This window comes from Panthera onca, chromosome E2 (genome assembly GCF_046562875.1).
Source record: "Panthera onca isolate mPanOnc1 chromosome E2, mPanOnc1 haplotype 2, whole genome shotgun sequence".
Lineage (NCBI taxonomy): Eukaryota > Metazoa > Chordata > Mammalia > Carnivora > Felidae > Panthera > Panthera onca.
The window spans coordinates 20,785,260-20,802,574 of NC_138353.1; the positions used below are offsets into that span (position 1 = coordinate 20,785,260).

At 50.2% G+C, this 17,315-nt stretch overlaps 1 long non-coding RNA gene and 1 other non-coding gene across 3 annotated transcripts in view; one reads left to right on the forward strand and one right to left on the reverse strand.

The window, feature by feature from the left end:
- The window catches only part of LOC132690451 (uncharacterized), an 84,926-nt gene that overhangs the window by 48,330 nt on the left and 19,281 nt on the right, over positions 1-17,315 (forward strand). For both annotated transcript variants that reach the window (XR_009615408.3, XR_009615406.3), the window contains exon 2: positions 14,498-14,602. This is a non-coding gene — a long non-coding RNA (uncharacterized LOC132690451). The remainder of the gene's footprint in view (positions 1-14,497; positions 14,603-17,315) is intronic.
- Positions 920-1,081, reverse strand: LOC132677619 (U1 spliceosomal RNA). Its single transcript, XR_009609345.3, has one exon. It is a non-coding gene; the product is annotated as a U1 spliceosomal RNA (small nuclear RNA).

Here is a 17,315-nt window from a genome sequence, read left to right on the forward strand (position 1 = left end):
TTATTGAGATGATACTCACATATGTAAAGTTAACTATGATACATATGTAAAATTAACTATTTTAAAATATACAATTCATTGGCATTTAGTACACTTACAGTGTTATTACAAAACATTTCATCACTCCAAAAAAAATTTTTGTACCCATTATGTGGTTGCTTCCAACCTAGTCCCTGGTAACCACCAATCTGTATTATGTTTCTATTAATTTACCTATTCTGGGAATTTCATATAAATGCAATCATATACAATATTTTGTATCTGGTTTCTTTGAGCATAATTTTTTTGAGGTTAATCCATATTATATTTCATTTCTCTTTGTGGTTGAGAGATATTTCATTGTATGTATATATATATATATATATATATATATATATACACACACACACACACACACACACACACACACACACATATATATCTCACAGTTTGTTAGCCCTTCATTCATTGATGGACATGTGGGTTGTTTCCACCTTTTTATTATTGTAACTATTATAACTATGACTGTGCATGTCCATGTGTTTGTTTGTGTATGTGTTTTCAATTCTTTGGAGTATACTCCTAAGAGTGGAAAATGCTGGGTCATATGGTAATTCTAGATGTAGCCTTTTGGGGAATCACCAACTATTTTCCACAGTGGCTGTACCATATTACATTACCATCAACAATGTATGAAGATTCTAATTTCTCTACATCCTTGCCAATTCTTCTTAATTTTTATGTGAAATGTGAAGTGTTACCTCATTTGCTGTTGAGTTGTAAGAGTTCTTTATATATTCTGAATGCTAGAATATTATTAGATATATGATTTGCAAATATTTTCTCCCACTTTGTAGGTTGTCTTTTTACTTTCTTCATACTCCCCTCTAATGTACAAAAATGTTTAATTTTTATGAAGTCCAATTTACCTATGTTTTCTCTGAGAGAGCGCAAATGCAGGCCCCACAACCCCAAATTATGCAGTCAAGTTTCCCACATTTGGAACAATTATAAGGGTCAGCATATCTGAAGTGCACTGGGTAAGCCTTGCCCTGGGAAAACCACCTTCCTAATCATGGAATCTCCCCTGCCAGGTGGGTGTATCTATTTATTTATTTTTTATTTTGCTGCTCATGCCTTTGGTGTCTTATCTGAGAATTCAAGGTCATGAAGTTCAAGATCATGAAGATTTCCCCTGTGTTTTCTTCTAAGATTTTTATGGTTTTGCTCTTATTTTTAGGTTGCTGGTCCATTTTTGAGTTAATATTTGCATATGGTGTGAAACAGGTTTTTCCTTTAATTCTTGAAATATAGTGTTCTTTAATTCTTTGAACATATTTATTATAATAGCTTCTTTGAAGTCTTTGCTAAATCCAAATTCAACATCTGGGCCAACTCATCATTAGTTATAATGATTCTTATTTACTCTGAGTATAGTTCATGCTTTCCTATTTTTTGACATGTCTTGTGATCTTTTGATTGAGAACTGGACATTGTAAAAATTTATTGTAGCAACTCTGGATTGGGATTTTTATCCTGAAGGTTTTTTTCTTTAATAACTTGTCTGAACTTAATTGGTAGAATCTGTCTTCTAAGCATGTGTAGCCAGATGTACCTGCTTAGTTTTTAAATTTTTTTAATGTTTATTCATTTTTTGAGAGAGAAAGAGAGAGAGAAGAGAGGCAGAGAGAGAGGGAGACATAGAGTCTGAAGCAGGGTCCAAGCTCTGAGCTGTCAGCACAGAGCCGTATGTGGGGCTTGAACTCATGAACCACAAGATCGTGACCTGAACCGAAGTCAGATGCTTAACTGACTGAGTCACCCAGGTGCCCCATTTTTTAAATTCTTATTTTTGTTTTTTAGCTTGGCTTCCCAAGAGTAGCCACTGTATCTGTGTCGATTCGTAGTCAGCCAATGATTAGGAAGATGAGCTCACATGTCTTGGGCTCTTCTCTACACCACACTCTGCGGACTGATTTGTATTTAGGTCGGGGAGTGTATTTCATGTCTAGGCAGTTTTCAACTTTGTCTTAAGGTTTAGTTTTCATTTCTTCTGCGTTCTCTTGAGTCTTACCTGCACATGCCAGTGGTTCTTCAGGCAGCCACGGATGTGTGGGTAGCTTATTTGGCTCTTCCAGTATCTTCCTCATTAAATTTTTGGCTATTTCACCCATCATCTCAAGTGGGGCCGCAACCTTATATGAACAAATCTGTGTTTATTCCCCCATTAATTTCCTTCTGAGTTTGCTCTTAAAAATTGTTTTAATGTTTATTTATTTATTTTGAGAGAGAGAGAGAGAGGGAGAGAGAGAGAGAGAGAGAGAGAGAGAGAGAAGACAAGTATAAGCAGCAGAGGGGAAGAGAGAGAGAGAGGGAGAGAGAGAATCCCAAACAGGATCCACACTGTCAGTGCAGAGCCCGATGCGCGGCTCGAACTCACAAACCGTGAGATCACGACCTGAGCTGAAATCAGGAGTCAGACACTCAGGTGCCCCCTGAGTTTGCACTTTTACTGACAGTACACCAGGTACAGGTTTGCCTTCCACTCCAAAACAGGTCAGCCCCCTTTGTCAGAAGGGATGATGGATGATGGTTTTCGCAGCCAGCTTTGTCCTGAGAAAATTACAGTGCTGACTGATGTGGGAAGGTGGACGGGGAAGCCCTAAGGAAGAAAGCCACAGACTTGCACTGACTCAAAGTTCTAGCAGGTTTTCATGGAGACCCACTTCCAATTAGTCGTTTATCTTTAGTCAATTCCCAGAATCCCTAACAGTTTGTATATGATGACTTTGTCCGGTTTTGTATTTGTTTTATGGGGGCAAGAGATTGCTGATATCTCTTCTCCATCGCGGCTGAAGTCCTGCTACCACAATTGTTTTTTAAAAAAATTTTTTTTTTAAATGTTTATTTATTATTGAGAGACAGAGAGACACAGATCGTGACGGGTAGAGAGAGGGGGAGACACAGAATCCGAAACAGGCTCCAGGCTCTGAGCTGTCGGCACAGAGCCCGACGTGGGGCTCGAACTCACGAACAGTGAGATCATAACCTGAGCTGAAGTCAGTTGCCCAACCAACTGAGCCACCCAGGCGCCCCAACACAACTGTTACTTGTAAGTTTGACTTGTTCATTTTCACATGGTCAGATATATCAATGTTTTTTTCTAGTGTCATACTTAGGATTTATTTATCCTGAGATTACGTTGTTAATGAACAGAAATTTTATTCTACAATATCATGGCTTAATTTACCATTCAAATGTTTAGTCCTTCAAATGTATTTCTTTCTTCGTAAAGAAATAGGGCTCTAGCTTATTTTTCTCTTTGTTGTTAGTTAGTTAGCTGTCCCATCCGATTTTTAAAATAATCTCTTTTTTTCCTGCTGATTTGAAAAACAACTGTCTGAGTATTTGAGTGATATGTTTGCTTACTTGACTTTCCATTCCATTCCATTCATTCATTTCTGTTTAGAGTCTTCGCTGAAAGTGCCCCAGTTTTAATTATTACACCTTTAGAACAGATTCTAACATAAAGTGTGAGGAGATCCTCCTTCCTGCCTCCTACATTTCTGGTCGTACAAGGGATTCGCATTTTTCACACTACAGAATTAACATGCATTCATTCATGCACCCGCCCCAATGTGCATTCATTCATGTGCTCGTCGTAACGTGCGTTCCTTCATGCACTTGTCCATTCTTTCATCACACGGCTGTGTTTTGAGCTCGCGTTGCACGGGGCACCTGCCATGGTGCCAGGCAGCGCAGCGACCAGGGATGTGACCGTGAGCCACAGCAACCTGGTTTCTGCCTGGCCGTGACTTGCCTTCTAGCATGGAGGCAGGGAACAAAAGTAAACAGACACATTAAGAACATAACTGAAAATCACAACACTGACTGTGCAGCAAACATCGGAGGTGGGGAGGTGGAGGATGACAGAGGGAGCCTGTGCTGGCTGTTACGCCTGCAGGTCTGGCAGCAGCCACGCAGGATCTAAACGTCGGGTTTTGTTTCCGGACACTTGTCCGTTTGTCCCGGCGCCGTTCATTCTAAAATGTCTCACTTTCCCACGTGGGTGGGGGCGAATAGTCCGAGCGACGAGAAGGGCAGGTGCACGCACAGGCTGCCGTGGAAGAGAACCCGAGGAGCTGCAGGAAAACCTGCGTGGCCGGTAGCTGGCACGTGGGAGGGCTTGCGAAGGGGCAGGAGGTAAGCAGGCGACAGGTCTTGCCGGGCCTTGTAGACCAGAGAGGGAAGTTGGGAGTGCGTTCTTAGTGCAGTGGGAAGCCCTTTAAGGTTGTCTGCGGGGCAGTGATGCGCTGTGTTTTCGGAAGCCCTCTCCTGTGGCGGGGGGGGGGGGAAAGGAAGGGCTGCAGGAGCAGGGTGGGGGAGGGCGGAGCACCGGCGAGCAAGCGTGGTCGCCAAGGGCCAGTGGAGGCCGTGGCGGTCCAAACAGGAGGGGAGGCGGGGTGGCAGCCGGGGGCTGGCTAGCAGGTCCCGCTGCTGAGCCAGACGTGGGGCAGATGGAAAGGCAGGTGAAAAGCCTGGGGACAGTTGTGTCCCCCTGCAGCTTCTGGGAACGGGCCTTTAGCTACAAACTGGAAAAGGACAGAGGAAAAACTTCTGCTCAGGCGGGCTGCCTTTTTTGCAGGCAGCTTCCACCCTGAGGTTGGGGTATAAGCTGCGTCTCGGGGGCTGACTGACGCGGGGATGTGGCACACTTCATTGACGATCCGCCCGTGTGGACGGTGAGGGAGCGACTCTGAGCCTCTCAGTAGGCCTCAGGCACCAGGACCGGGAAGGGCCAAGAACGTAACCGAAAAGCCGATCGGTGTGCGAGGAAAATGTAAACAATTGACAGAATGTTATGGGCTGCACAGAAATGTCAGGGTATTCAAGTGGGTGTCTGGGAAAACAGAAAGTTGCAATCTGAAACGATGAATAAGCCACTGACAGTTGTCACAGAATGTGTGAGAGCATGTGTGAGCAGCGAGGAGGCCGAGCTGAACTCTGGGCGGCAGGCAGCGGTGTGCATGGCACCCAGCCAGGCCCTCCCGCGGCCCGGGATGGAGCTGAGATGCTTGCCCACGGTGCCCCCGTTGTGAGGCCGCCACCTTTCCGGCCCCGTGTCAAGGTTAGCTTCCCGGCTGGAGTGGGAATGCCATCGGGGCAGTGTGCCAGGTGGCCCCGAGATTCCTGCCCCGTAGGGGGTGTGTGTGTGTGCCCTGTGACCCCTCCCCGTGAACGTAGGGTGTGTGTGTGTGTGTGTGACCCCTCCCCGTGAACATAGGTGTCACTGTGATGTGCTGTATGGAAAAGGTGAAGGGGTTTTGCAGATATAACTCTGGTCCCACGTGACTTGGTTGTGTGTTAATCACAACGGAGCTTATCCTGGGTGGGCCTGACCTAATCAGGTGAACCCTCTAGAAGAGGGTCTAGAAGTCAGGGACTTGAAGCAGCAGAGAGAGGCTCTCCTGTCGGTCTTGAAGAAGCAGGCTGCTGTGTTGTGGAGGAGGGCCACAGGGCAGGGAACGTGTGGTGGCTTCTAGGTGCTGAGGGCCTCAGCCCTACAAACACAAGGAGCTGGGTTTCTGCCGACACCCAGTGAGCTGGGAAGAGGACCCTGGGCCTCAGTTGAGGTCACAGCCCCGGCCATCACCTTGACTGCAGCCCAGTGAGACCCTCAGCAGAAGACTCGACTGAGCCGTGCCCGGAGTCCTGACTCAGGGGAACGTTGAGATACCGAATGGGTGTTTTCATCTGCTCAGCGTGTGGTAATCTGTGTGAAGCGACAGACGGTTCACACAGGCAGGGACTACCTTGCCTTGTTGGTTGCCATGACCTAGGAGCAGGTAGATGGCCTGGCCCCAGAAGGTATTCAATACCTGCTTGTTTGATGAATACGCGAGTAGACGGAGGTTGGATACACAGGAGCTTGTGTGTGCTCTCCCAGACGGGGGTGGGGGGTGGTGTGCATACCCAGTAATACCGGGGGTGCTAGCTGTGTGTGAGCTCAGCAGGCATTCCTGACACGCACTGTTAGTGTGCAACTCGGGTTGCATTTGAGCGGGTCCAGGGTCCAGGGTCCAGGGTGAGGAAGGGTAACCTTTCCCATCAGGGCTGCAGTGAGTGAGTATGTAGTGGGTGTGAATTTCGCGTGCGGTGATTCACGAGGCCCGGGCTAATCTGGGGGGATCGGGAGAGGTGCGCCAGACTGGCCTAGGGCACGGACACTTCATCTCAAGGTGTGCTGAAGGGGACCCTAGGTTGGGAGACCCAGGGGTGGGGGCATGATATGATGGCACCGGGCTGGACTGGGGGAGCCGGCCTGCTCGTAGGAGTCTCCTGTATGGGGACGGGATACGTACTCTGAGTCTGCCAGGAGCTGTTTAAAATATTTTGATGGCGGGGCGCCTGGGTGGCTCAGTCGGTTAAGAGCCCGACTCTTGATTTTGGCTCAGGTCATGATCTCTCAGTTTGTGGGATCGAACCCTATGGCAGGCTCCTTGCTGAGAGCAATGGAGCCTGCTTGGGATTCTCTCTCTCCCTCTCTCTCTGACCCTCCCCTGCTCTCTCTCTCTCAAAATAAATAAACTTAAAAAAAAAAAAATCTTTTGATGGCTTCTCAACGCGTTGGAATAAACCCTACTCCTTCTACCTATCTATCAGGCCTGACATGCTCCCACCTGGCCTTTGGTCCTGGCCTCGTTTTCTCACTCCGCTCTGGCCATCCTGGACTTTCTCTGTGTCCCCCCGATATGCCAGGTTCCTCCCTGCTTGGCTGTTCCCTCGGCCCGGGTGCTTCCCTCCGGCTCTTCTCTGAGGTGGCTCCTTGCACCTCCTCTCCCCAGAGAGGCCTATTTCGACTTGTGTCAGAAGACACTCCTGCCCACGTGCGCACCCCCTGCGGGTCACTCATTATTACAGTGACTGTTTGGTCTCCTGCACGACAGTTACCGCTGGCTGAAGTGATCTGGCTGACTCACGATGTACTCACTTGTCGGCTGTGTCGTCTGCTCGAATGTGAGCTGCGAGCTTGCCCGGCCTGCCTCGGTGCTCCCGCAACTTAGCGCCATATCCTCGGTACACGGCAGGTGCTCCGATAGCTGTGCGGAGACAGGTTGTCTTGCTTTGTGTCTTCGTGTCCCTGCATCTAAACAGCTTGGCTTGTCCTCGATGACCTCAAAGGGAGACCTCTTCTGTGGACGCATTTTCTTTTTTTTAAAGTTTATTTATTTATTTTGAGAGAGGGGCGCCTGGGTGGCTCAGTGGATTAAGCATCCGACCTCGTCTCAGGTCCTGATCTCGATGGTTACTGAGTTTGAGCCCCATGTCGGGCTCTGTGCTGACAGTTGGGAGCCTGGAGCCTGCTTAGGATTCTGTGTCTTGCCATCTCTCCCCGCCCGCCCCCCCGCCCCCATGCATACTCTGTCTCTTTCTGTCTCTCAAAAATAAATCAACATTGAAAAAAATTATTTTGAGAGAGAGAGAGAGAGAGAGCATACAGGGAAGGGGCAGAGAGAGAGGGGTAGAGAGAGAATTCCAGGAGGCTCCCTGCTGTTAGCATGGAGCCCGATGCGGGGCTTGATCCCATGAACCGTGAGATCATGACCTGAGCAGAAATCAAGAGTTAGATGCTTAACCAACTGAGCCACCCAGATACCCTGGACACATTTTCAAAAGTGGACTGTGGCCATCATTGTAGAGAAGAAGATGGAAGGAAGTCTGGTAAGGGGGTGATGGCACATTTAGCAGCAGGGTAGAGGGTGGTGGAGCTGAATATTCCCCAGGGCACTGGGTAACAGCGCCTGTGCCCTTGACCTGCAGAGCTCACAGCTCTCGTTTTGGGGTGGGGGGGTGCCTGGGGCAACCGTCTCAAATCCCTGAAGGTTGCCACCTTCATAGGCAATGATCTCATTTTCTCAGAGAGCTAAACATGTTTGCCAGCAATATTTAATGCTGTATCGTTATAGGACAACCAATGGTTTGGGTAGGTACTTGGATTTTATTACACAAGAATTTAATTTCACGAAAAGAAAGGTTCTCTTGCTTCCCTCCAGGGTCTCGTGGTAGAAGCCGGTGAAATGGGACAATTGATAAAATGTTTCAAAATCCTCCTGGTTGAAAACACCATGGACTGCACCTGTTGCTAATCACGTGGGTCACTCACTGGGCCAAGAGTCCTCAACTGACAGCTGTACCTTGTTTTATTTTATGCCAATGTTCTTGGGTGGTCCCAGGGAGGTCAACATTTTACATTGAGTTAAATACACAAGTGGTGCTGCGTATTTTTTTTTTTTTTTTTTTTTTTTTTTTTTTTTTTTTTTTTTTTTTTTTGTGACCAGATACATTCCAGTGGGAAACAGGAATAACTCTGGATATCTCAAGGAGGAAGAGATTTCATACGGGGGATGTGATGCTTTGCCGGCCCGGAAGGACTGGAAGAAAGGCGGTCCGGGAAACGGCTCTGGCTGTTGGAGAGTCGAGATTGCTCGGTACCACCGGCCGTGACCGCAGGTGCCTCCGGCGCATAGCCGGACACTTTGCGAGCTGCTGCGAAAGTTCTTATCTGCACAGTCCACACGCCTGCCCAGTGCTACCAGACGAGCAGTGATAAGGCTTCTGCCTTCTAAATAACTGGGCAAGTTTTTCTCATCGGCAGCATCCAGGAGGTTCCAGAAAATGTAGTTTCCGGGTTTCTAGCCTCCGTGATCCACAGGAGAGCATGGAAGAGGGGGGATAATGGTGCTGTGTTGCCAGTGGACGTCATGGGGTCCTGAAAGCCACAGAACTCTGTAAAGACCCAATCAATGTGTGCTTTGTCACAGAGAATGCAGTCAACGCCAATCATCTTTAGGCTCACAGATTAGGAAGTACCCGTTCATTTCTCTGGTCTCATAACCAGATGCCAGGGAAACCAGCGTCAACCCCCTTGAAACATTGAGGAGCTCAGGAGGGCACGTGATTCCTTGTAAGTGTTCGATCAGATCCCCCGGCTTCATTTCTTACCCAATTTCCTTGGCCCCACAGAGCCTTCCCTGTCACAACAGGAGAAAAGGTGGCAGTCACAGGAATGGAGAAGGTGGGGGGGAGCTGAGAAACATCCAAATGGAGACTGTAGGGGCAGTGGACAGTGGCCATGTGTGCTTATATGGCACCCGGGGGGAATCCAGAGAAAGGGATCCTCAAGTGAATCTTGGACAACCCTGTGAAGTTTCAGAGGTGTGATCTATAGCTGTGTATGTGTGTGCGCACCTGCCTGTGTGTGTGTGTTTGTGCGCACATGCGTGCATATTTTAAGTAACATGCACAGTGCAATAAGGGGAGATTTTCATTGGGTGGCCACGCCCCATCCTCTAGCCAGCAAAGACTGTTCCTACATATCAGTCTCTTCTGCTTGTTCGGCTCCTGATTCAGGGTCTGCCTGCTTTCTGAGAACCCGTGAGGTCATGCTGGTGGGTGTCCAGGAGGAGTTCAGTGTCCCAGCCAAGTCCACACAGCTCAGCACCGGCTTCTGCCAAGCACATGGCCCTGACCTAACAAAGCCCTCAGGGGGGGCTTGAAGTACTTCAAACTCGAGTTCAGGTTGGCTCAAATATGGAAGCTGGCTTTCTCCTTGCCCAGACACATGAGCCTGAGTTTCTGCTTCAGGTCGGAGGCTGGGGCCAAGTGAGGCGCAGGGAAGGTCTGTGTGCTCCCCAGACCGCAGGGAGCTCCACGGGGAAAGACTGAAGCAGGGAGCAAAGGGAACCCAGACGGCCTTCCCTTGGAGTCCAGAAGGGGCTTCCGCAATCTCCTCCATTGAGCCACCTTCTTCTCCAGAGCAAGGTTGCAGTCACTGAGCACAGGGTTGTGTGCAGGCAGAGGAGACAACATTCAAGTCTGAGGGTCAAAGCCATGCCCCGGTTTTGGACTCCTTGCATGTGAATTTGACTTCAGGATGGAACAGGTGGTCAGACAGACTGACCAACCCACCATGCCTCTATCACCTTGGTACACAGCCCACCCCGGGGAAAAGGGGGTCATGAGGGCAGAGGTATGGAACCCACCGCATTTGTGAACTGTATCATCTCGTGACTTCCTTTTTAAAAAAAAGTCATGCGAAGTTTGCATTCTTTGCATATATGTCAGTATCCGCTTTCATGTGAAAGAGAGTGTGTGAGCCTGATTACATCATGCAAAGTGATTTCGAGGAAGGTCATGTCCCTTTCACTCTGTGGCTTTGTCCCGTGCCTCTCTCGCAGCTCCATGCATACCCCCCACCCAGTGGGACAAGTCCTGTGGTTTGAGAGCCTCTACTGAGAGGGACCCCTCCCTCCCTCCTTCCAGCAAGGTTCGCAGTAAAGGCTCTGGATGTGATTTTTTCAGGGGAGGGGTTGTGTTAGTTGGGGTTCTCCGGGGAAACAGGCCCAGCAGGCGACGGCTGACCCGGGAGGAGGTCATGCTCTCATACAAAGGCCGTCAGGCGGGAGACTTCTCTCTTCTGCTTGGGGAGGGCCGCCTCTTCATTCTAGCCAGGCCTTCAGTGGATTGGATGAGCCCCCCCACCCCATATTAGGGTATGGAATCTGCTTTACTCCATTTCTTGATTTTAAATGCTAATCTTGCCCCTAAACACTGTCCCAAACCCACCCAGAATAATGTTTGACCAAATATCGGGGCACTGTGTTTGACCAAATAGTCAGGTTTGGCAAAGATTAACCATCACAGTGGTGTGGAGGGCAGGAACTAGGGATGTCAAGAGTTTCCTGTGAATGACCGTTGGGTTTTACTGGATACTAGAGTCTCAGCCTCTCGTCTCTTATGGGGTCGATGGTGAGGTCCCGTTAGGTGAGCTACATTCCAAAGTGCCCACCTGACCTGGTGAGTGACAGTGTGGGTGTGTAAAGATGAAAAGAAAGGACTTACTGGTTTCTTCTCTGTCCAGGTGGATCAGGCCTGGCCTGTCCCCGGGTCTGAGCGGGGTTCACAGTCCAGAGCCTGAAGCCGATTGCTCTGCTGGGTCTGAGGACTGTTGTCTCTCACGTCCCACAGCAAGTCACGCCCGCCCCTGACCCTGACCGAGTCCTGAGCCCCATCTTCTCCCACGCCCCTTAGCCCCGGCTGACTCGGGGTGTGCTTACCAACCCCTCACCCCCATCTGTACCGTTGGCCTGCACTGGGCCCACAGCAGCTCCGGGAATCAAGACGTCATGGTCCCATCTGGGCCTGGTCCCCGCAGGGCAAGAACTGGGTTTGGGGACCCAGCCTGGCAGGTGGACTCGAGTAGACAAGTTACCTGAGTAATGAAGCTGTGAACATGACATAACCAAATGGGTTCTTTCTTTCCTTCTTCCCGGCAAGAAGAAAAGATGTTTCTTTCAACATGGACTGGGATGGTTTCGGCCTCACACTTCATGTAGCAGCTGGTTGGGAAATAAAACATCTTCCATTTAGATAAATAAACAACAACAACAACAGTCAGAAAATTAATAACCAGAAAAATACACTCATTTTATTATACTGTTTCCGGAACAAAACGAGACTCAGGCAGGCTCGATACGAGCCAGGCCTGTGTGGGGGAGTGTGGACAGGCCCTGCTAGGGTGAACTGGGGGGTCCCCGGGGCAGGTGGGGCAGAGGAGACACTGATGGGGATGGGGAGGGGCCTCTACTCATCAGCTCCCCCTTGAGGGCTCTGGGACAGCCAGCCAGTGGAAGGGGATGGGGTGGGGAGGGCACCAGTCTGTGAAATGGGCTGGGCCAGCCCTCCCGGCCCGCAGAGCCAGCCTTCCAGATCACTGTGACCCAATCCTCCCCCTAGGACTGTTTTCCCCTGAAACGTGGCCCCTGGGAGGTCGACCTTGCTCCTGAGGTTCTCAGCCCCTGCACGTCCAGCCACTTTCCCCACCCCCATTTCTGGCACTGTTTTCCAGGCTCGTCTTTCCCCGGGGCACATCATGATGTTCACGGGTGCTTTCTACGTACCAGGCTCTGTGAGCAACAGCTGACATGTACTGGCTCATTGAAATCTCACAGGCTGGTGTTATTATCCTCATTTTATAGGTGAGGACAGGGAGGCCCAGAGGGTACCCAGGGGAGCCGAGCTCCAAACCTGAGTATCAGGCTCTGGCCAGAGGCTGCCAGCTACTGGGTCAGGGACAGAGGCCTCAAACAAAGTTAAACAATAATAACAATAATAATAATAAAGTAAACATGAGGGGATCTCAAAATGGGATTAAACACACGGTATATTTGATATGATTGCCTTTAAAAATATGGGCACTTTTAAGGCACAAAACCTTAATCCCAGTCGCAGGATAATGATTAGATTTATGGGAGTAATGTTGCTTCGTGGGGCACTCACTCCCAGGGATGTGGTTCAGGGGTGCCCTGTTAGCCGAGGCTTGATGAGTGCCTTTGCCTTCCGGGGTTGTCTATGAGCTACAGTCTGAGTGACTGTACCGCCTCCTGGAAAGTAGCAAAGAAACTCCCTGTCCTGCCCCAACCCTGCTTGTCCTTAGCTGCAGACACGCAGGAACTCTGTCCACACCCCAAACCCTCCACTGCCCTTCCCTGCCCCCAATCCTTTCCTACATGGACCTCTTTCCCACCCATTGCCCCTTCCTTTATCCCCCAAAGTGACTGTCAGCGTCTCATGGCATCTTACCCGCTCCCCAGTCCTGCTGGAATCCTAGCCCCTTCCCTGACTCTGACCCAGGGTGGCACTCCCAGGTGATGTTTTTCTCCAGTGACCAGGCCTATGACCTGGAGGTGATCACATCAGCGGGGCCGTCATCTCCCGGAGGGCAGGGGCATGCACATGCCTGCCCGTGTTCCCTACAGTGCTCAGTGAAGGGCCCTGCACACGTGGGTGCTGAGCAGCTGGTGGCCTGGGTGCCCAGCTGGGTGAGAGCCCCGGGACCAGCCCAGCGGGGACTTGTCGTCATTCTGCAAAAGTTCTCAGAACTGAGACCCTGTGCCCGGCCCTGGGTGAGGGTTCTGGGGAAAGGGAAATAGATAAGGTGTTGGCCCCATCTTCGGAGTGGGGGTAAGATACACACACCCATACCTGGGACGGAAGGGTTCTTTAATGTTTGTGAGGAGGAGAGACTCGAGCCACAGGTGTTCAGAGCAAGGAGGTCCCAGCCGGGCCAGGAGGGAAAGGCTTGAGAAGGCCTCAGGTAGGACCATGGAGGACGGGGCCCTGGGTCTCCCTGGCCCGGGGTGGTCAGCAGGCATTGCTTGCAAAGGTAAGGCAGCATCGGCCGCTCCTTTGGGGCAAAGACAGGAGGGGGCTCGTACACTTGCTCTTGCCATAGCAGGTGGGGTGACTTTCCTGTTCGAGGGAGGGATTGATAGTCCTCAGCTGAGTTCAGGAAGATTGTGGGAGAAGCGGCATGAGGGGAGGGGTAGGAGTGAAACTTCAGAGATCTGAGTGTTAAATACCCACTGCTTTAGCTATAAGAATCTGGAGGCAAGAGGGATGTCTGGGGTGAAGGGCAAGCTCAGGGACCACGAGCAGTAGGTTGAACCCTGCAAAGGTTTATTATTTGTGTCCTACACGTGAGGCAATCAAGTCCCACAGAGGCAGAGACCCACCATTGGGAAGGATCTTACAGCCAGTGGGCAGAGATGTCAGGCTTCAACTGCGGTCTGGGTGACCCCTAACTTGGTTCTCTTGACCACGGAACCACCTGCACATTAATGCAGCTCTCCTGCCTGTTTGCAACAGGCCAAACCACTCCCCACCCCGAGACCTCAGTGTTTGCTTACTGTTTTTCTTTATTGGGGGGCTCCCTAGAAAGGGTAAGAGTAAACTGTCAATATGTTGGCCTATGGCGTTCATTGCCTGTAATGGTGGCTCTCAAAGTGTGACCCCACAGCCTTGGCAGTGGAAGCGCCTGGGACCTTCAGGAGATGAGCATTCGTGGGCTTCACGAATGCTGAATGAGAAACGCTGGGGCTGGGGGTTTAATAAGCCCTTCGGGTGAGAATTTGGGAATCAGCAGCCCATGAGAATTCAAACATAGCCCTCCGTCCTCCCTGCATTGCCCTCTCTCATGGCCCCAGTGGCCCTGAGGATGGGCAGGGGAGGTGGGGGGAGTCTTGATCAGTTGTGGCCCTGCACCGGCCACGAGGGACGGTGTCAGCGGAGAACAGCCTGGCAAGAGGCCACGGATCACCGTGTGTAATGGGGTCCACAGAGCTGCCACTGAGCCACTGTGGTGCGCTTGAACTTAGGAACCGTGAGATCATGACATGAGCTAAAACCCAGAGTTGGATGCTTGACTGACGGAGCCACCCAGGCGCCCCTTCTCACTTTTCTCTGAAATGAATTTTTTTATTCTGGAATAACTTTAGAGCTACAGAAAAATTGCGAAGGTAACACAGGGTATTCCCACACGCCCTTCACGTTAGCAGCTGACCTTCCCGGGGCACATTTGTCAAAACTGAGATATCGGCATGAAGCTATTACTGCTTCTCCACTCCTGATTTCACTGGGAGTCCTCTAGTTTTCCCACTAGTGCCCTTCTCTGTTCCAGGAGCCAGTCCGGGATCCCACCTGAAAGGTAGCCATCGTGTCTCGTGGCCCATGATGGTTCCTCACGTTTCCCTTGACTTCGACCATCTCAGCGAATCCTGGCCAGGTATCTAGAATGTTCTTCCTACTTTTCATAGAGGCAAGAGTAGGTCTAGAAAAGATTTTCATCAAGATGGTATATTTTCACGTGGTGTTTCCCAATTTTTGAATGTTACTGGGTTATAAATGCTGGTCCCTACCAGGTAGGAGGTCTCACTTACATCGAGTCCGTAGACACGAAGGAACGCTGTCCTTCTCAGGCTGGACACGGTCGTCAGGGAAGATCTGCGATAGCCACCGATGAAGTATTTTTATTTTTAATTTTTAAAATTCAATTTAACTTTTAATTATTTTTATTATTATTATTTTAAAATTTTGTTTTCATTCCAGCAGGGTTAACATACAGTGCTATTTATATTAGTTTCAGATGTACAATATAGTGATTCAACACTTTCCGTACATCACCTGGTGCTCATCATGGCATAAAATTTTTTTCAATGTTTATTTTTGAGAGAGAGAGAGAGAGAGAGAGCGCATGTGAGCAAAGGAGGGGCAGAGAGAGAGGAAGAGAGAGCAAGAATCCCAAGCAGGCTCCATGCTGCCAGTGCAGAGCCTGACTCGGGGCTCGATCCCACGAACCGTGAGATGATGACCTGAGCCGAAACCAAGAGTCTGATGCTTAACTGACTGAGCTGCCCAGGTTGCCCCAAGCGTTTTTAAAAACTTGTGTGCCATACAAGTCAAACCATACATGCCCACAAGCCCTGCCCAGCCATGTGGCCGTGGCCCATGTGGTTTCTTTGCTGGAGGAAGTTTGCTGGCTACACAGGATAACGGATTTGGAAAGAAGCGACATTTGCAGGTTTTGTGTGGGTTTCCCTCACTCTCAGGGAGGTTTACTGTTGAATCACTGGTGGCTCTGTAACCATTTTCCTGGCTTTCCCTGGTCCCACTGACCCTGACAGGGAAAACTTCTGCTGAGATTCTTTTCCCCGGATGTGGCCTGAACCGGTGTGTCTCTGCCAGGTTTACAATGAACCTCAATCCCTCAGGGCAGGAGTCTTTTTGGAAAACGATCCTGTCCACGACTGGTTTAAAAGAGACTTGCTTTTAGACAAACCAGCGGAATGTTAGTGGCGCGTTTCCGAGCACGTCTGCTCACCGGTCAGAGTTAGAGGGAAAGTTCCCTCGGTCCCAAGCGTCACCAGCTCCTGTCACCAGGGCATCGGGCATGGTGCTTGGCACGTCTTTACCGCTGCCACTCTCACCCCCTCCTCTTTATGGATGAAGGCGCCGGCCCACGGTCATGCAGCTGCTCGGCCTTGGGCCCGAGAGCCGTCCCCATCCGTGGCGGTTAGGACTCAGACTCATCGCCCCTAGGCTCTGCTGGGGATCTTTGTCACTACGGTGGGAGAACGCGGAGTCTGTCTAGGCAGATGCCCGTGTGGTCCGGCAGAAGGTGGTGTTTGGATGAACACCTGGCGTAGAGTTAACACGACTTGGAAGGCCCTTTTGCCCAGAACGTTCCCAGGTTTCGTTTGCGTGAGACCGGTCCCGCGGGACGATGTGCTGGACTCGAGGGCTTTGGCCACCCAGCTCTGCACCCAGTGGTGCCAGCCGAAGTGCAGAGCAAACAGCGAGGCTTGGTATTTCTGTGAGAAACCAGCCTGTGAAAGGCCCTCTCTATTGGCAGCCTCTGCACATGGCCACTCCTTGGGGCGAGCACTGGGGAGAGGACGTCTTGCCCTTGTGGCGGAGGCACGGGGCACGTCCCGGCGGGGGGCTCTGGGCTCTGGGGCCGTGTGCAAAGCCCCTGGGAAGAGGGGTGATGCGCGATCTGGTCTGCAGCCTGAAGGTGCTGTTTGGTCCGTGTGCTGTGCTCTGCGTGGCTTGCAGATACGTTACAGTTGAAGCCCCATTTCCAGGCCTTCTGGCGTGCCGTAGAAATGGGACAGTTGTTATTCTCCTTATCTACGTAAACAACATAACTTTGCCAAAAACTTGAAAATGCGTACTTTGTCCCATAAGCTAAAATGGGCTGTCAGATAAGGGTGTGTGTGTGTGTGTGCGTGTGTGTGTGTGTGTTTCCCTACCCACCCCCCCCGCCCCACCTCTGTTGCATCTGATGAATGATGTAAATGGTTTTTGGCTTGGGAGTTTTTTTGTTTTTTTCTTTTTTTGCCAGGCACTCGAGTAAATGATCAGAGTAGTAACATTTTTAACCTTATCTATCATACTGAAACATTTTTTCTGCCTCCAATAAAACATGTCAGAGTCGATTAAGGACATTTTTCAATGAGGTATAATTCACAGATTTTAGGAGCGACTCCGAGAGTGCTCAAGTATTAAAAAAGCTGTGGATTCTTCGTTATGGGCACGTTCCCAGCCTACCTTTTGCCTGAATTCCCTTAACGCTTTGGAGCTCTGCTCTGAAAGTGTGCGTTTTGTCTGCTGGCGGGGTCGGAGGAGCGGCAGGTAGGATGGCCGGGGATGTGTCACATTGTATCTGGTGACAGGGCCGTGAGAGATACGGCGGCTCGGTGCGTTCGGCGGTGCTTATCTGGTACATGAGAGCACATTACTTCCCAAAGACCGGGATCACTTTGGACAGTATCATTAAATGCCACGTCATTACCTGTTATGGAGCAGTGCTGTACCTTCAAGGGCCTCTTGGGACACGTGCAACAGTCGGAAGAGTGATGGGCAAAGACGGAGCTGGCATTAAATTTTCAATGGAAGCAGTATTGGCTTTGACTTTCCAGAAGCCTTATCTGTTAGAT